Raw genomic sequence first — 18,835 nt, forward strand, 5'->3', positions numbered from 1 at the left:
AAAGAGAAACTGCCCCCCGTAATAACCTGAAAGGCTTGGAGCAGTTTCTGTTTCTGTCTTTCTGAGGCTGGATGTTGTCTTGGATTGTTTTTAGTGGTTGCAGTGTGTGTGTGTGTGTGTGTGTGTGTGTGAACATCCCGGAGTCAGGACTGCCAGTTCCTGCTCCTGGGGTTGGCAGGAGGCTTGGGGTTGCCATAGTGTCAACTCCAGCCTCCACAGTACTTATCCCGTGGCTCCCTTAGAATATCATCTAATTCCCAGTCCTTGCTGATCATGGACTGATCAATAAATTACAACTAAGTCTGCAAGTAGAACAGTTAGGAAGGGAAGTTGAACAGACAGGGAAACTAATCAATGTCTCTTCTACAGTTGTTTTTGTAATATATGGTTTGAATAAGAAATAAAAATTATATTGGGAACTGAAAAGTCATTATGCACAATTAGAATAATTATATAACTAAAAGAGCCAAATGAATCTATTAGAAATAAATGATCAACTAGAAATAATAAAAGTGAAATAATAATAATATAATAAAAATAATAATAGAAATGGAAAGATAGTACATCTAAAAATTTCATAGAAGTTTTGTATTCCATCACAGGTAGCTAAAACACAATCATAAAGGAAATTATTTCTCAATAATAATAAAATTATAAAATATTAATGAAAAAGTTTAATGAAAGCTACACAGAACTTTTACAATGAAAGAATGTCAAGTAGAAAATACAAAGAAAAACTTTGCTAATGAAAAGTTATGATCTAGACCTCAAAAAAGAGATTAATGTTTTCTGCAAGTTAATTTATATGGGTATTATAATCTCATTCACATTTCCAATTAGGAGTGGTAGGAAAATAACAAAAAACTTCTAAAATTGATTCTGAAAAAACATTTAAAGTAATTGGAATATTAAAGAAATATTTTTTAAAAGGAATCATCACAGATTTTTTAAATGCAGGAAAAGCAAAGTATTATTTTAGGAGAACTGAGTTTTATCAGATATGAAAACCCTATAGGGACTTGCCTGATGGTCCATTGGGTAAGAATTCACCTTCCAGTGCAGGAACACAGGTTCCATCCCCGGGTCAGGAAGATCTCACATGACATGGAGCAACTAAGCCTGTGAGGTGCAGCTACTGGGTCTGCATGCTCTGGAGCCCCTGTATCACAGTTGGAGAGTCCATGTACCAAAATGAAAGATCTTTCCTGCTGAAACTAAGACCCAGCACAGCAAAATAAAAAAATAAATATTTTTTTTAAAAAAAACCTTACAAAACATCAATAATAAAAATTTAGCTGTCATAAAACTAGAAAAAAGAATGGATAGAACAAAACAGATAAATCAGAAATTGCAGCAGCATTATATTAAAACTCCATTGGTTAAAATAAAAACTATAAATAAATTATATTGATAAATATACCAATTTTAAAAGAAATTAAGTTATATATTTACCTTTGATCATCCCCTAAATAAAGGCTAGGTCCATAAAAGAATCATTTTTAGCAAATTTATAAATATTAGAATAATTAAGATATCTATTTTACCTGCATAGGAATGATAACTTTATTTTTTAATGTTTATTTTATTTTATTAGTAGGAGGAAAATTGATTTACAATGTACAGTAACTTTCTAGGTCAAAGTATCAAGTGAAATCACAAAGAAAAAATTATGAAATTTGTGTTTGTAAAATTTTAAGCTTTTACCTTAAAAAATTTACCAAAAACAGACAACCCCAACTGAAAAGGAAAAAGAGACAGAATCAATATTGATATCAAATATACAAAATACTTCCTGCTATGGCAAATGTTATTGTTCAACTGCTCAGTCATCTCTGACTCTTGATCCCATGGACTGCAGCATGCCAGGATTCCCTGTCCTTCACTATCTCCTGTAATTTGCTCAAACTTATGTCCATTGAGTCAATGATGCCATTCAACCATCTCATCCTCTGTCACCCCTTTCTTCTCCTGCCCTCAATCTTTCCCAGCATTGGGGTCTTTTCCAATGAGTCGGCTCTTGGTATCAGGTGGCCAAAGTATTGGAGTTTCAGTCTGAGCATCAGTTGTGCCAATGAATAGTCAGGGTTGATTTCCTTTAATATTGACAGGTTTGACCTCTTTGCTGTCCAGGGGACTTCTACAGCATTTAATCTCTCACTAAACTGTACAAGAATAATAATAATATCATTAAAATTGAAATAGGCAGCAATTTATACAAGAAAAAAATACAAATACATTTAAACAAGTGGAAATATGCTCTTTCTCACTAAATATCAAAGATACGCACATTTGAAGCAAACTTGAATACGATCAAGCAGCTACAAACTAGAAAACATTTTGGGTAATAGTGTAACTGGTATAACTGATTTAAATGGCAACATCACAAAACAAACACCAAGGGTCATAAACTTATTTTTTCCATTCTTACTACACCCATAACACAATAAAACGAGCATAAACTTTGAATTCAATTAGACATGGGCTCCCTTTCTCATATTAAATTTCAGGTTCACCTTCTTTATTGATTAAAAGATGATAACAGTAACTACTGCTAAGATTTCCATGAAGATTATGTATGATAATGATGCCCATAAATACCTAGCACTTCATTCATACAAAATAGAGTTTAATATGTATGCTTTCTCTCCCGTTCCTGCTGTTCCCACAAAAGATATACATGAGCAGATACACACCTACACATGAAAAACACATGATGAGCATGTAAATTGATGCAGCCACTGTGGAGAACAGTGTGGAGTTTCCTTAAAACACTAAAGATAGAACTACGATATAATCCAGAAATTCCACTCTTGAGCATATATCCAAAGAAAACATCAGTCTGAAAAGATACAAGTGTCCCAATATTCATAAAAACTTACTTACAATTGCCAAGATATGGAAGCAAGCCAAGTGTCCATCAATGAATGAACAGATACATAAGACATGGTGTATGTCTGTATCAGAGAAGGAAATGGCACCCCACTCCAGTACTCTTGCCTGGAAAACCCTATGAACGGAGGAGCCTGGTGGGCTACTGTCTATGGTGTCGCACAGAGTCAGACATGACTGAGGGACTTCACTTTCACTTTTCACTTTCATGCATTGGAGAAGGAAATGGCAACCCACTCCAGTATTCTTGCCTGGAAAACCCTATGGACAGAGGAGCCTGGTGGGCTACAGTCCATGGGGTCACAAAGAGTTGGTCACGACTTAGTGACTAAACAACAACTAATATGTGTATACACACACAGTGGAATACTACTCAGCCATAAAAAATAAAATTTTTCCATTTGAAGCAACATGGTTGAACCTAGACAACACTATGCCTAGTGAAATAAATCGGACACAGACAAATACTAAATTTATAACTTATGTGTGGAATATAAAAAAATAAAACAAATCAGTAAATATAACAAAGAAGAAACAGACTCACAGATAAAAGGGACAAACTAGTGGTTACCAGTGGAGAGAAGGAAGATGGGAGGGACAAGACAGGCGTGGGAGATTAAGAGATATTCAAAAGCAGAGACATTACTTTGCCAACAAACGTCCGTCTAGTGAAGGCTATGGTTTTTCTTGTGGTCATGTATGGATATGAGAGTTGGACTGTGAAGAAGGCAGAGCACCGAAGAATTGATGCTTTTGAACTGTGGTGTTGGAGAAGACTCTTGAGAGTCCTTTGGACTGCAAGGAAATCCAACCAATCCATTCTGAAGGAGATCAGCCCTGGGATTTCTTTGGAGCGAATGATGCTAAAGCTGAAACTCCAGTACTTTGGCCACCTCATGTGAAGAGTTGACTCGTTGAAAAAGACTCTGATGCTGGGAGGTATTGGGGGCAGGAGGAGAAGGGGACGACAGAGGATGAGATGGCTGGATGGCATCACTGATTCGATGGACGTGAGTCTGAGTGAACTCCAGGACTTGGTCATGGACAGGGAGGCCTGGCGTGCTACGATTCATGGGGTCGCAAAGAGTCAGACACAACTGAGCGACTGAACTGAAATGAAGAGAATTGAACTGAACTGAAGTACTATATATAAAGTAAATAAGCTGCAAGGGTATATTGTATGGTACAGGAAATACAGCCAAAATTGTAAATGGAGTACAACCTTTAAAAACTGTGAATCATTATCTTGTACACCTGAAATTTATTTAATACTGTAAATCAACTTTTCCTAAATAAAAATAGACACAGATGATCAGATACATACATAAATCTGAACACTTAGGCACATGTATAAATACACACATGCATGAAATGGTAGGTCATTCCTAAACCATTAAAAGGGCTTGGGAGTTCTCCAGCTACAAACTTGTCAGTATGAAGAAGGCAGGATCCAAAGGGACACAAAAGAAGACAGCATCGGGGTAGAATAAAGGACCAGCCCAACCTAGCCCTCAGTCATTGCCAAGAGCAACCAACCTCCCTCCATACACCTGAATTCCAGCTCAGGATGATAAACTTCTCATAAAATGCTGAAAAATCACTCCACAACAGAGTCTTGGTAGTTGCTTGGAAGGGCTATTTGATTCATCCAAGGGGTCTTGGCTTTAAACTGCACATTTAGGTAATATTTTTTCCATAATAACTAGAAGATGAGCTCTCTGGGGAAAAACAGATCTGTTGCAGAAAAAATAATTATTTTCCTCTGCATGTCACAATTGCAATGTGTGCTAAAATTTGTAGATGTTGCATTTGAAAACTCAAAAAAAAAAAAAACTAATGGACAAGCTGATTTCATATATTCTTATTATTAGACATTATTTCTTATTGTTAATAACTATGTTATTATTCTTGAAATGGCAGCAAAAGATTCTTTCTTTCTAGAGGTCCTAACTTATAATCTTCTATTATACGTGAAACCAGGTGTTGAAAAGTCACATGGATCCATACATGACAGTCTCTCCTCTCTCTGCTTACACAGGCCTTTAGTAAACACAGATTCTCGTTCTGAATCTACTGCTGCTTTTTCTCCAGCCTCTATTGTTGGCTTCAGTTTGTTCCTCTGTTTTATAATTGCTCACTTGTTTCTTCATCCTATTTATAGCTCTATTTTTTTTTTCCTTCACTGTTGGCATGATTTCCAGCTGCAACACTCTTTCAAATGTTTCTGAGGGAAAAAAAGAAATCTCATCTTACACAGAAATAGCCAGCCTCAAAACGATTCATTTTATTGTCCAGGTCTTTTTACGATTAAAAGACCTTTTCATATTATTCATGAGTCTAAACTGATTCATCCATATAATTTAGATTTTTAAGCTTTTAGGTTAAGGACTACAATTTCCTAATGACATTTTCAGTGCTAGGTAGAAAGTCTGCACTGAAATTGATGTTTTTTCCTTAAAAAAGAAATGTTAGCACTTACTCCACCTTTTAACTTAGGCTGCAGAACTAAAGAAATAGGTTTATACTCTTTAAGGTAGGAAGTATTCTTAATAACTGCCTGAAGTGACACACTGTAATAGGAAGTGGGCTTTGGTGCTAATGGATTTCTGTTTAATGAAATCACACATTTATGTAAATTTAATACAGGGAAACCATTATGTGTGGGTGCATTACTGTTGAAAACTTTCTTGTTTTGTTCATTCTAAAATGAATATATCCTCATTATGGAAAATAGAAAAGAGAAAAAAGATCAACCATACTCCCACTATACAAAATACTATCAGTGTTAACACTTAATGACTTGATTTTCTTTTTTTGTGGATCTAAATGGAATTTGGGTTTTTTTTTTCTTTTTGGTTTCATATAATCGTGTTCATGTTTATATGTGAAACTTCACATATATATAAGTATATCAGTTCTGTTCAGTTCAGTCGCTCAGTAGTGTCCGACTCTTTGTGACCCCATGAATCACAGCACGCCAGGCCTCCCTATGCATCACCAACTCCCAGAGTTCACTCAGACTCATGTCCATTGAGTCAGTGATGCCATCCAGCCATCTCATCCTCTGTCGTCCCCTTCTCCTCCTGCCCTCAATCCCTCCCAGCATCAGAGTCTTTTCCAATGAGTCAACTCTTCGCATGAGGTGGCCAAAGTACTGGAGTTTCAGCTTTAGCATCATTCCCTCCAAAGAAATCCCAGGGCTGATCTCCTTCAGAATGGATTGGTTGGATTTCCTTGCAGTCCAAAGGACTCTCAAGAGTCTTCTCCAACACCACAGTTCAAAAGCATCAATTCTTCAGCTCTCAGCCTTCTTCACAGTCCAACTCTCACATCCATACATGACCACAGGAAAAACCATAGCCTTGACTAGACGGACCTTAGTTGGCAAAGTAATGTCTCTGCTTTTGAATATGCTATCTAGGTTGGTCATAACTTTTCTTCCAAGGAGTAAGCATCTTTTAATTTCATGGCTGCAGTCACCATCTGCAGTGATTTTGGAGCCCAAAAAAATAAAGTCTGACACTGTTTCCACTGTTTCCCCATCTATTTCCCATGAAGTGATGTATATCAAATTGGCAACATCCACTAGCTCATCGAAAAAGCAAGAGAGTTCCAGAAAAACATCTACTTTTGCTTTATTGACTACACCAAAGTCTTTGACTGTGTGGATTACAACAAACTATGGAAAATTCTTCAAGAGATGGGAATACCAGACCACCTTGTGAGCATGCTCACAACACAGGGCACATTCAGAGAAAGGCAAGAGATTCTATTTGGCTAAAAATGAAGTCATAAGAGATGTATCTGCAGAAGTCAACATCAACCATGAAGGGCACGAAAATTAATTAAACTAACTGTGAGGAGACCCTGGATTATCACCAATCTGGTTTAATCATTAATACTACTAGACTAAGGGTTAAGTGAGGTAATATCTGGTACTCAGGTATTTTCAACAGGACGTGAACCCTGAACTTCCAGATGTCCAAGCTGGTTTTAGAAAAGGCAGAGAAACCAGAGATCAAATTGCCAACATCTGTTGGATCATCGAAAAAGCAAGAAAGTTCCAGAAAAACATCTGTTTCTGCTTTATTTACTATGTCGAAGACTTTGACTGTGTGGATCACAACAAACTGTGGAAAATTATGAAAGAGATGGGAATACCAGACCACCTGACCTGCTTCCTGAGAAATCTGTATGCAGGTCAAGAAGCAACAGTTAGAACTGGACATGGAACAACAGACTTGTTCCAAATTGGGAAAGGAGTAAGTCAAAGCTGTATATTGTCACCTTGCTTATTTAACTTATATGCAGAGTTCATCATGCAAAATGCCAGGCTGGATGAAGCACAGGCTGGAATCAAGATTGCCGGGAGAAATATCAATAACCTCAGATATGCAGATGACACCACCCTTACAGCAGAAAGCAAAGAAGAACTAAAGAACCTCTTGATGAAAGTGAAAGACAAGAGTGAAAAAGTTGGCTTAACACTCAACATCCAGAAAACTAAGATCATAGCATCTGGTCCCATCACTTCTTGCCAAATAGATGGGGAAACAGTGGAAATAGTGGCAGACTTTATCTTGAGGGGGCTCCAAAATCACTGCAGATGGTAATTGCAGCTATGAAGTTAAAAGATATTTGCTCCTTGTTAGAAAAGCTATGACCAACATAGACAGCATATTCAAAAGCAGAGACATTACTTTACCAATAAAGGTCCATCTAGTCAAGGCTATGGTCTTTCCATTAGTCATGTGTGGATATGAGAGTTGGACTATAAAGAAAGCTGAACACCAAAGAATTGATGCTTTTGAACTTTGGTGTTGGAGAAGAATCTTGAGAGTCCCTTGGACTACAAGGAGATCCAACCAGTCCATCCTAAAGGAAATCAGTCCTAAATATTCACTGGAAGGACTGATGCTGAAGCTGAAACTCCAATACTTTGGCCACCTGATGGGAAGAGCTGACCCATTGGAAAAGACCCTGATGCTGGGAAAGAATGAAGGTGAGAGGAGAAGGGGATGACAGAGAATAAGATGGTTGGATGTCATCACCAACTCAATTAACATGAGTTTGAGTAAGCTCTGGAAGTTGGTGATGGACAGGGAAGCCCCGTGCTGCAGTCCATGGGGTCACAAAGACTCAGACACAACTTAGCAACTGAACTGAACTGAATGTGTGTGTGTGTGTGTGTGTGTGTGTACACAAAATACCTTACTTTCTTTACTATAGCATGAATAAATCTATTATAAATTTTTACAAAATCACCTTAAAACAATTACATAATATCCCGTTGAGTGCTAATGCTCAACCCTATTTGGCTTTTATTAGACTTTTTATTGTCATCTTCATTTGCAAATAAACTCATTACTTATCCTGTTATAAAATTTAACAGTTTTTCATTGGAGTTTATTTAGGGTTTCTAAGGGTTTCCCAGGTGGTGCCAGTGGTATAGGACCTTCCTGTTGATACAGGAGACCTAAGAGATGCAGTACTTTGCCCACCTCATTGAAGTGTTGACTCATTGAAAAATACTCTGATGCTGGGAGGGATTGGGGGCAGCAAAAAAAAGGGAACAACAGAGGATGAGATGGCTGGATGGCATCACCGACTCGATGGACGTGAGTTTGAGAGAACTCCAGGAGATGGTGATGGACAGGGAGGCCTGGCGTGCTGCAATTCATGGGGTCGCAAGGAGTCGGACATGACTGAGCGACTGAACTAAACTGAACTGAAGAGACACAGGTTCAGTCCCTGGGTTGGGAAGATTCCCTGGAGAAGGGCATGGTAACCCACTTTAGTATTCTTGCCTGGAGAATCCCATGGGTAGAGGAGCACACACACACATGCAGGATTTCTAACAATATAATACATTGTAATATAATCTCATATTATAAATAAATATCATATAAGTACATTAATATAATAATGTCAATATATTTAAAGTTTCTAATACTATCACTTTCTCCATCCTTTCATGTATTCATAACCTCGTATGAATGTATTCATTCATAAACTTGTTTACTCAAGTTTAACATTTCACAGTGTTAATCAGCTATTCTAGATTGCTAGATTTGTAGTCCTGAGGTTACAATGTAATTCAATAGAAACTGAATTTTTTATGGTCTCAAAAAGCAAGTTATTTCAAATAAAATCAATGATAAATCTCCATTAAGATGCAAAGCATTTGGTGTAAAGTAGAGGATTCTTTTGTAATTCATAAGTCCCGTACTTAGTGCTTAAAATGAACCCCATTGTGATATAACATGTAAAATGCCATTTATCAGAGCTATAAATAAATTCTTAAAATTAAAAGTACAGCTTCAAAGTCTTTCTTGAATACTTTGATTCTAACTAGTCAACATCCTTACTATGTAGCAGACTATAAAAATTGCAGTGGTGGGAGCTTGTGAAAAATACTCCTGTTTCAACTTACTATGAATTGTAACATATGTAAAATGTATGATGTGATTACCTATTTTGTCAAAAATTGGTTTTAAGGTTCTAATGATATCAAGTGTAATTTATAATAGGAAGCAAATATTCTGGCACCCCCAGGGCATGGGCCAAAACTAAATTTTTTAAAAGAACACATTTTTTAGATAAGCCAGAAAATATATTTGGTAAATGTTATAAATGTTGCAGAAGGTTGTCATTAGAAAATAATTTTAAAGACACAAAAAGTCACAGAAGGGAACTAGTCTAGCTGGATAGAAGAATTTACAGACTATGGATTTAATATTTTGTATTTTAGGGAAGTTTGTGGGAGGATCTGGGAAAGGTTGTGTGGCAGAATATTAAGACACAATCCTGTCTTCCATTTTCACCTGAGACCCCAAATAGAGAACATTCCCTACCAAGTATCTTCATGACTTTAAAGGGATATCTGTGAAAGACTTGCCATGAAGTAACTAAAACCAGTTATAACAGCTTTGCCAAATACCACCACCCCCCACACTAGGGTATATAAGAGAAAAACAAAAAGAGAGAGATACAAAGAACATCTTTAGACAGAAACCTTTGCCATTATTTGAGCTTTTGTTCATTGGGATTTATTAAGAGGAATGGAGTTATTAGTTCAAAAAAAGAACTATTGGAAAGATGAACATCATGAGGACCTTGGAGAGACCAGAGATGGAAGACAGCCTCATGTGCCCTAGGCCATGGTACTTACCCTCCTGCCCACAGAGGGAGGAGGCATACCTCCTTCTGCCAGGGAAAGGGAACATGGCATCAGAGAATCATGCAGAGGACACGTGTTCCTCAAACTCAGAGAGAACCTAATGGAGAGAGAGACCCCACACCACCTGCCAGGAGGCAGAACCAAAAGGCAGGATCTTGTTGGAAGTAGCCTGTGTGTCTCCATCATTTTTGGATAGTGATAATATACGTGAAGAACCAACTTATTGGAAAAGACCCTGATGCTGGGAAAGATTGAAGGTGGGAGGAGAAGGGGACCACAGAGGATGAGATGGTTGGATGGTATGTGATGGACATGAGTTTGAGTAGGCTCTGGGAGTTGGTGATGGACAGGGAAGCCTGGTGTGCTGCAGTCTATGGGATCACAAAGAGTCGAACACAACTGAGCGACTGAACTGAACTGAATATATCTAGAGCTTCCCTGGTGGCTCAGGTGGTAAAGAATCTGCCTGCAAAGCAGGAGACCTGGGTTCAATCTCTGGGTCAGGAAGATTCCCTGGAGAAGAGAACAGCTACCCACTCCAGTATATTTGCCTGGAGAATCCAATGGACAGAGGAGCTGGGGGGCTACAATCCATGGGGTCACAAAAGAGTTGGACATGACTGAGCAACTAACACTTTCACACTTTTCAACAATATCTAACACATATATGGTACCTACCACTTGTCACCATTGCTACAAATCCTTTATTTATTTATTTATTTATTTTTACTTTACAATATTGTATTGGTTTTGCCATACATCAACATGAATCTGCCACGGATGTACACGTGTTCCCCATCCTGAACCCCTCTCCTACCTCTCTCCTCATACCATCCCTCTGGGTCATCCCAGTGCACCAGCCCCGAGCATCCTGTATCATGCATTGAACCTGGACTGGCGATTCATTTCACGTGTGATATTATACATGTTTCAATGCCATTCTCCCAAATCATCCCACCCTCGCCTTCTCTCACAGAGTCCAAAAGATTGTTCTATACATCTGTGTCTCTTTTGCTGTCTCACATACAGGGTTATTGTTACCATCTTTCTAAATTCCATACAGCATTAGTATACTGTATTGGTGTTTTTCTTTCTGGCTTACTTCACTCTATAATAGGCTCCAGTTTCATCCACCTCACTAGAACTGATTCAAATGTATTCTTTTTAATGGCTGAGTAGTCCTCCATTTTATATATGTACCACAGCTTCCTTATCCATTTGTCTACTGATGGACATCTAGGTTGCTTCCATGTCCTGGCTATTATAAACAGTGCTGTGATGAACATTGGGGTACACATGTCTCTTTCAATTCTGGTTTCCTCGGTGTGTATGCCCACACAGTGGGATTGCTGGGTCGTATGACAGTTTCATTTCCAGCTTTTTAAGGAATCTCCACACTGTTCTCCATAGTGGCTGTACTAGTTGGCATTCCCACCAACAGTGTAAAAGGGTTCCCTTTTCTCCACTCCCTCTCCAGCATTTATTGCTTGTAGACTTTTGGATAGCAGCCATTCTGACTGGTGTGAAATGGTACTTCATTGGACTGTGAAGAAAGCTGAGTGCCGAAGAATTGATGCTTTTTGAACTGTGGTGTTGGAGAAGACTCTTGAGAGTCCCTTGGACTGCAAGGAGATCCAACCAGTCCATTCTGAAGGAGATCAGCCCTGGGATTTCTTTAGAAGGAATGATGCTAAAGCTGAAACTCCAGTACTTTGGCCGCCTCATGCGAAGAGTTGATTTATTGGAAAAGACTTTGATGCTGGGAGGGATTAGGGGCAGGAGGAGAAAGGGACGACAGAGGATGAGATGGCTGGATGGCATAACTGACTCAATGAATGTGAATCTGAGTGAACTCCGGGAGTTGGTGATGGACAGGGAGGCCTGGCGTGCTGCAATTCATGGAGTCGCAAAGAGTCGGACACGACTGAGCTACTGAACTGAACTGAACTGATAATGAGTGATGTTGAGCATCTTGTCATGTGTTTGTTAGCCATCTGTATGTCTTCTTTGGAGAAATGTCTATTTAGTTCTTTGACCTGTTTTTGAATGGGTCGTTAATTTTTCTGGAATTGAGCTGCAGGAGTTGCTTGTATATTTTTGAGATTAGTTGTTTGTCAGTTGCTTCATTTGCTATTATTTTTGCCCATTCTGAAGGCTGTCTTTTCACGTTGTTTATAGTTTCCTTTGTTGTGCAGAAGCTTTTAATTTTAATTAGGCCCCATTTGTTTATTTTTGCTTTTATTTCCAATATTCAAGAGGTGGGTCATAGAGGATCCTCCTGTGATTTATGTCAGAGAGTGTTTTGCCGATATTCTCCTCTAGGAGTTTTATAGTTTCTGGTCTTATGTTTAGATCTTTAATCCGTTTTGAGTTTATTTTTATGTATGGTGTTAGAAAGTGTTCTAGTTTCATTCTTTTACAAGTGGTTGACCAGTTTTCCCAGCACCACTTGTTAAAAAGATTGTCTTTTCTCCATTGTATAGTCTTGTCTCCTTTGTCAAAGGTCAGGTGTCCATAGGTGGATGGATTTATCTCTGGGTTTTCTATTTTGTTCCATTGATCTATACCTCTGTCTTTGTGCCAGTACCATACTGTCTTGATGACTGTGACTTTGTAGTAGAGCCTGAAGTCAGGCAGATTGATTCCTCCAGCTCCATTCTTCTTTCTCAAGATTGCTTTGGCTATTCTAGGCTTTTTGTATTTCCATACAAATTGTGAAATTATTTGTTCTAGCTCTGTGAAAAATACCGTTGGTAGCTTGATAGGGATTGCATTGAATCTATAGATTGCTTTGGGTAGTCTACTCATTTTCACTATATTGATTCTTCCAATTCATGAACATGGTATATTTCTCCATCTATTAGTGTCCTCTTTGATTTCTTTCACCATTGTTTTATAGTTTTCTATATATAGGTCTTTTGTTTCTTTAGGTAGATATATTCCTAAATATTTTATTCTTTTTGTTGCAATGGTGAATTGAATTGTTTCCTTAATTTCTCTTTCTATTTTCTCATTATTAGGGTATAGGAATGGAAGGGATTTCTGTGTGTTGGTTTTATATCCTGCCACTTTACTACATTCATTGATTAGCTCTAGTAATTTTCTAGTGGATCTTTAGGGTTTTCTATGTAGAGGATCATGTCATCTGCAAACAGTGAGAGTTTTACTTCTTCTTTTCCAATTTGGATTCCTTTTATTTCTTTTTCTGCTCTGTTTGCTGTGGCCAAAACTTCCAAAACTATGTTGAATCATAGTGGTGAAAGTGGGCACCCTTGTCTTGTTCCTGACTTTAGGGGAAATGCTTTCAATTTTTCACCATTGAGGATAATGTTTGCTGTGGGTTTGTCATATATCGCTTTTATTATGTTGAGGTATGTTCCTTCTATTCCTGCTTTCTGGAGGATTTTTATCATAAATGGATGTTGAATTTTGTCAAAGGCTTTCTCTGAATCTATTGAGATAATCATATGGCTTTTTTTTTTCAATTTGTTAATGTGGTGTATTACATTGATTGATTTGCAGATATTGAAGAATCCTTACATCCTTGGGATAAAGCCCACTTGGTCATGATGTATGATCTTTTTAATGTGTTGTTGGATTCTGATTGCTAGAATTTTGTTAACGATTTTTGCATCTATGTTCATCAGTGATATTGGCCTGTAGTTACCCCCACTTACACCTATGGATAGATCAACTAAACAGAAAATTAACAAGGAAACACAAACTTTAAATGATACAGTAGACCAGTTAGACATAATTGATATCTATAGACATCTTACCCCAAAACAATGAATTTCACCTTTTTCTCAAGCGCACACAGAACCTTCTCAAGGATAGGTCACATCCTGGGCCATAAATCTAGCCTTGGTAAATTCAAAAAAAAGGAAATCATTCCAAGCAGCTTTTCTGACCACAATGCAGTAAGATTAGATCTCAATTACTGGAGAAAAACTATTAAAAATTCCAACATATGGAGGCTGAACAACACGCTGCTGAATAACCAACAAATCATAGAAGAAATCACAAAAAAGAAATCAAAATATGCATATAAACGAATAAAAATGGAAACACAACAACCCAAAACCTGTGGAACACTGTAAAAGCAGCGCTAAGGGGAAGGTTCATAGCAATACAGGCATACCTCAAGAAACAAACAAACAAAAAAAAAGTCAAATAAATAACCTAACTCTACACCTAAAGCAACTAGAAAAGGAAGAAATGAACAACCCCAGGGTCAGTAGAAGGAAAGAAATCTTAAAAATTAGGGCAGAAATAAATGCAAAAGAAACAAAAGAGACCATAGCAAAAATCAACAAAGCCAAAAGCTGGTTCTTTGAGAGGTTAAATAAAATTAACAAACCATTATTAGCCAGATTCATCAAGAAACAAAGGAAGAAAAATCAATCAATAAAATTAGAAATGAAAATGGAGAGATCACAACAGACAACATAGAAATACAAAGGATAATAAGAGACTACTATCAGCAATTATATGCCAATAAAATGGACAACTTGGAAGAAATGGACAAATTCTTAGAAAAGTACAACTTTCCAAAACTGAGCCAGGAAGAAATAGATATTCTTAACAGATCCATCACAAGCATGGAAATTGAAACTGTAATAAAAAAAATCTTCCAGCAAACAAAAGCCCAGGTCCAGATGGCTTCACAGCTGAATTCTACCAAAAATTTAGAGAAGAGCTAACACCTATCCCACTCAAATTCTTCCAGAAAATTGCAAAGGAAGGTAAACTTCCAAACTCATTCTATGAGGCCACCATCACCCTAATACCAAAACCTGACAAAGATGCTACAAATCCTTTAAGCATAATAACCCTGTAATCTGCAGAACACTATGAAATAGGTGCTCTCCTAGTTTCTCCATTTTCCAGGTGAGAAAACAAAGGCATGGAAAGGTCAGAGTCACACTGCTAATAAGTGGCAAAGCCAAGATTCAAAACCAGGAAATCTAGTTCTAAAGTCCATAAGCACTTTGTTGGGTCAGATCAAAGAGTATCAAAAACAGAGAGAGAGAAGTTCAACATTTATTACAGCCTGATCAAATTATGAACTTCTGGCTCACATCAATAAAGCCAAGTCACAAAGGACTGTGAACAAGTATTTTTTATTTTCCCAGCATATTAGCTCTGGAAGGACCCCTCTGAGGTCACCTGGACTTAGGGTAAAAAATGGGCAGCAGACTCCAAGTGCCAGCTTTTTTTTACATGAACAGTACATTGAGTAGATATTTTAATACTAAAAGTTATCAGAGAAGTTATGGAATCTGACTAAGATTTCTTCCCAAGATGAGGGGGAAAAATGACAAAAGTTGTGGTGTTTTTGTTTTTGTTTTCTTTTTTCGAGATGCAGTGGTTAGTGGTTAGTAAGAATAAATTTGGTCTCTCCATGCACTATGCCAACCACCGTTCCCAATAAATTAGTTAGAGAGAGAACCGGGATACTGGAACCAGCTAGTAAGAGCCATCTCTGTGCATCTCTCCCCAAATACGAGTTCAGTGGTACCACACATAGGTAGTTTGAAATCAACCGCAGTGGGAGTATTTACACCGTGGAAATTGCAAATGCCACAGGACAGATTTTTCTTCTGCTTCTAAGAGCTGGCTGCTAAACATTTACCAGCATACCACTGGAAAGAATCTCCCACTTGGAGTTGAGATGAATGTAGAAAAGTATTGACCTGGACCAAGAGGTGGAACTAGGAGTCAGCAAGAAAGAAGAGGCATTCCCAAGGATCAAGACAAAGAAAGAAAATAATAACCTGGAAACAAACCCAAGCATGATTATGTTATAAGGACCAACTCTGGACACACCTAGAGTTGGGTGTAATTTGCAAAAGAGGTTGCCAGAATGTATATGTAAACTTGTTTCCATTTCAGCAAATTCGAGAGATTTTGTATATTATGAGATTCTTTTGCTAAGATTGGTTACCTTTTTTGATCATGTAGTCCTTAGCAATATAAACAAATAAACAATAAAAACATTGTTAGGTTTGCCTCAGATACAGCAAAGCAGGGGAAAGTTAAGGGAAATATGTGCATAAGAGGAGCCTGGGGAGAAAGCTGGACAGAGGAATGTACATAACAGCAGCTAGAAAATAAAGAAGCAGAACCAAATATATGAGGAATGGGCCAGCTGGTTTTCTGGTGCATTAGCCAGCAGAAAGATAGCAAAACAGTCCTGATTTCTCTGAGCCTCAGATCAACATCTCTCATAGGGATGGTGTCTCTTAGAAAATATACATTCCTGTATCAGGCATCTGGTTAGCTTGTGGATTCACCACAGAGCCCTTTCTCTGCACTTATAGCCATTTTTGAGTCCCTGAACTTTCTCTTATTGTTAGCCATAATTTGATGTGAAATTATAAATCCTACCAAAATGATTTAAATCCCTTAGAAAAGACCAGAAGCTACAATGATGACATTTGAAGATTAAAAACTAAAATTGTCCAGAATGACTAAATATTCCTTCACTGTTACAGAAACAAAGCTTGGCTTAATCGATCTTTCAGGGATCAATTTATTGCTAATCATTCTGTCAGAACCATTTCAGTTTTGCATTTCTCCAACAAAGATAAACCATCTACCTTAGACCTTATTTCCTATAGATGTGTATCTTTTATCATGATGAACTGTGATGAACTGAAGATCATTACGTGTCCTGTTGGAAGGTGATCTAATTTAACCTGTGTATTCTATAAATGCTGTTGTTTAGTCACTAACTCAGGTCTTACTCTTTGCAACCCCATGGACTGTAGCCCACAAGACTTCTCTGTCCATGGGATTTCCCAGACAAGAATACTGGAATGAGTTGCCATTTCCTCCTCCAGGCAATCTTCTGGGCCCAGGGATCAAACCCACATCTCCAGCAGATTCTATTACTGCTGAGCCACCAGGGAAACCCTAAGTCTATAACTAAGTAACTCAATAGCCAGATAAACTAAGTGACATCCCAAGATCATACAGTTCAGTAGAATTCCATTGACCTATACATCAGTATATGATGTATAGGATAACCTATGGATGTGAAAGTTGGACTTTGAAGAAAGCTGAGCACCGAAGAATTGATGCTTTTGAACTGTGGTGTTGGAGAAGACTCCTGAGAGTCCCTTGGACTGCAAGGAGATTGAACCGGTCCAGTCTAAAGGAGATTGGTCCTGGGTGTTCTTTGGAAGGAGTGATGCTAAAGCTGAAACTCCAGTACTTTGGCCACCTCATGAGAAGAGTTGACTCATTGGAAAAGACCCTGATGCTGGGAGGGATTGGGGGCAGGAGGAGAAGGGGACGACAGAGGATGAGATGGCTGGATGGCATCATCGACTCGATGGACATGAGTTTGGGTGAACTCCGGGAGTTGGTGATGGACAGGGAGGCCTGGCATGCTGCAATTAATGGGGTTGCAAGGAGTGAGACACAACTGAGTGACTGAACTGAACTGAACTGATACATCAGTTAAACATTTAATAGTTGGTTAAGGCAAAAGGAGATAAACTGAGAGGCACTGAATATTGGAGTGAGTAAGTAAGTAAGTGTTAGTCGCCCAGTTGTGCCCAACTCTTTGCAACCCCATGGACTGCAGCCTACCAGACTCTTCTGTCCATGAGATTTTCCAGGCAAGGATACTGGAGTCGGTTACCATTTCCTTCTCCAGGGGATCTTCCAGACCCAGGGATCAAACCCAAATCTCCTGCACTTCAGGCAGATTCTTTACTGACTGAGCTACAAGGGAAGCCAGTACACCTCTAAGCAGTATTATATTAAAACCCACAAGATTATATGATCTTGGGAAATAGACATAGCTTATATGAGCCTTGGTTTTATTACCAATTTGTATTGGTTTTATTATCATTTTGAATATTGGAGTAAATGCATCCTATTGTTCTATTCCTAAATTCGTCTAATGCCTCTTTGTAATGATCAATAAATGACCCTATTGAGACACAGATAGTAGATGATGGCATGTTTATGTAATTTAAGATATAAGAGAAAGAGACACAGCTGTTACCTAACCAGTCATGGCCCCACTGCCCAAAGCCCACAAGGAGCTATAGTTACTGAGAATTAAGTTGTCACACCTCTAAGCAGTGGGCTTCCCCAGTGGCTGAACAGTAAATGATCTCCCTACAATGCAGGAGACACAGGTTTGATCCCTGGGTTTGAAGATTCCCTGGAGGAGAAAATGGCAAACCACTCCAGTATTCTTGCCTGAGAAATCCTATGGACAGAGGAGCCTTGCAGGCTACGTATGATCCATGGGGTTGCAAAGTGTTAGACATGACTGAGCAATCAAGTCACACACACCTCTAAGCAGTATTATATTAAAAATCACAAGATTTTGTGATCCTGGGAAATAGGCATAGCTTATATGAGCCTTGGTTTTATTATCATTTTGTAAAATATTGGAGAATAGGCCTTTAAGCTATCTCCCAATTATAAATGTAATAGGAATGAAACTCAGTTGTGAAAAAAAAATACTATCCATCCATTCTAGGCTACACATTTTTTAAATTTACATCTTAACATCTCTGAAATTGGGATACTTTTTACAATCAAAAGTGTCTTACCATCATTGTCACCATGTGGCAGTTATGGTGAAATAGGAAATGAACATCCAGAGACAATGGTGGAACAAGCCTTTTCCTGCTCTCTTCCCTATCTATTTCTTTTTTAAATTGAACATTATATTAATTTCAAGGAATACACTTTTCATAAATGCTGGATGCCCAATGCTTTCATAGCACAGAGGAAGGT

The sequence above is a fragment of the Budorcas taxicolor genome, chromosome 1 (genome assembly GCF_023091745.1).
Source record: "Budorcas taxicolor isolate Tak-1 chromosome 1, Takin1.1, whole genome shotgun sequence".
Taxonomy (NCBI): Eukaryota; Metazoa; Chordata; class Mammalia; order Artiodactyla; family Bovidae; genus Budorcas; species Budorcas taxicolor.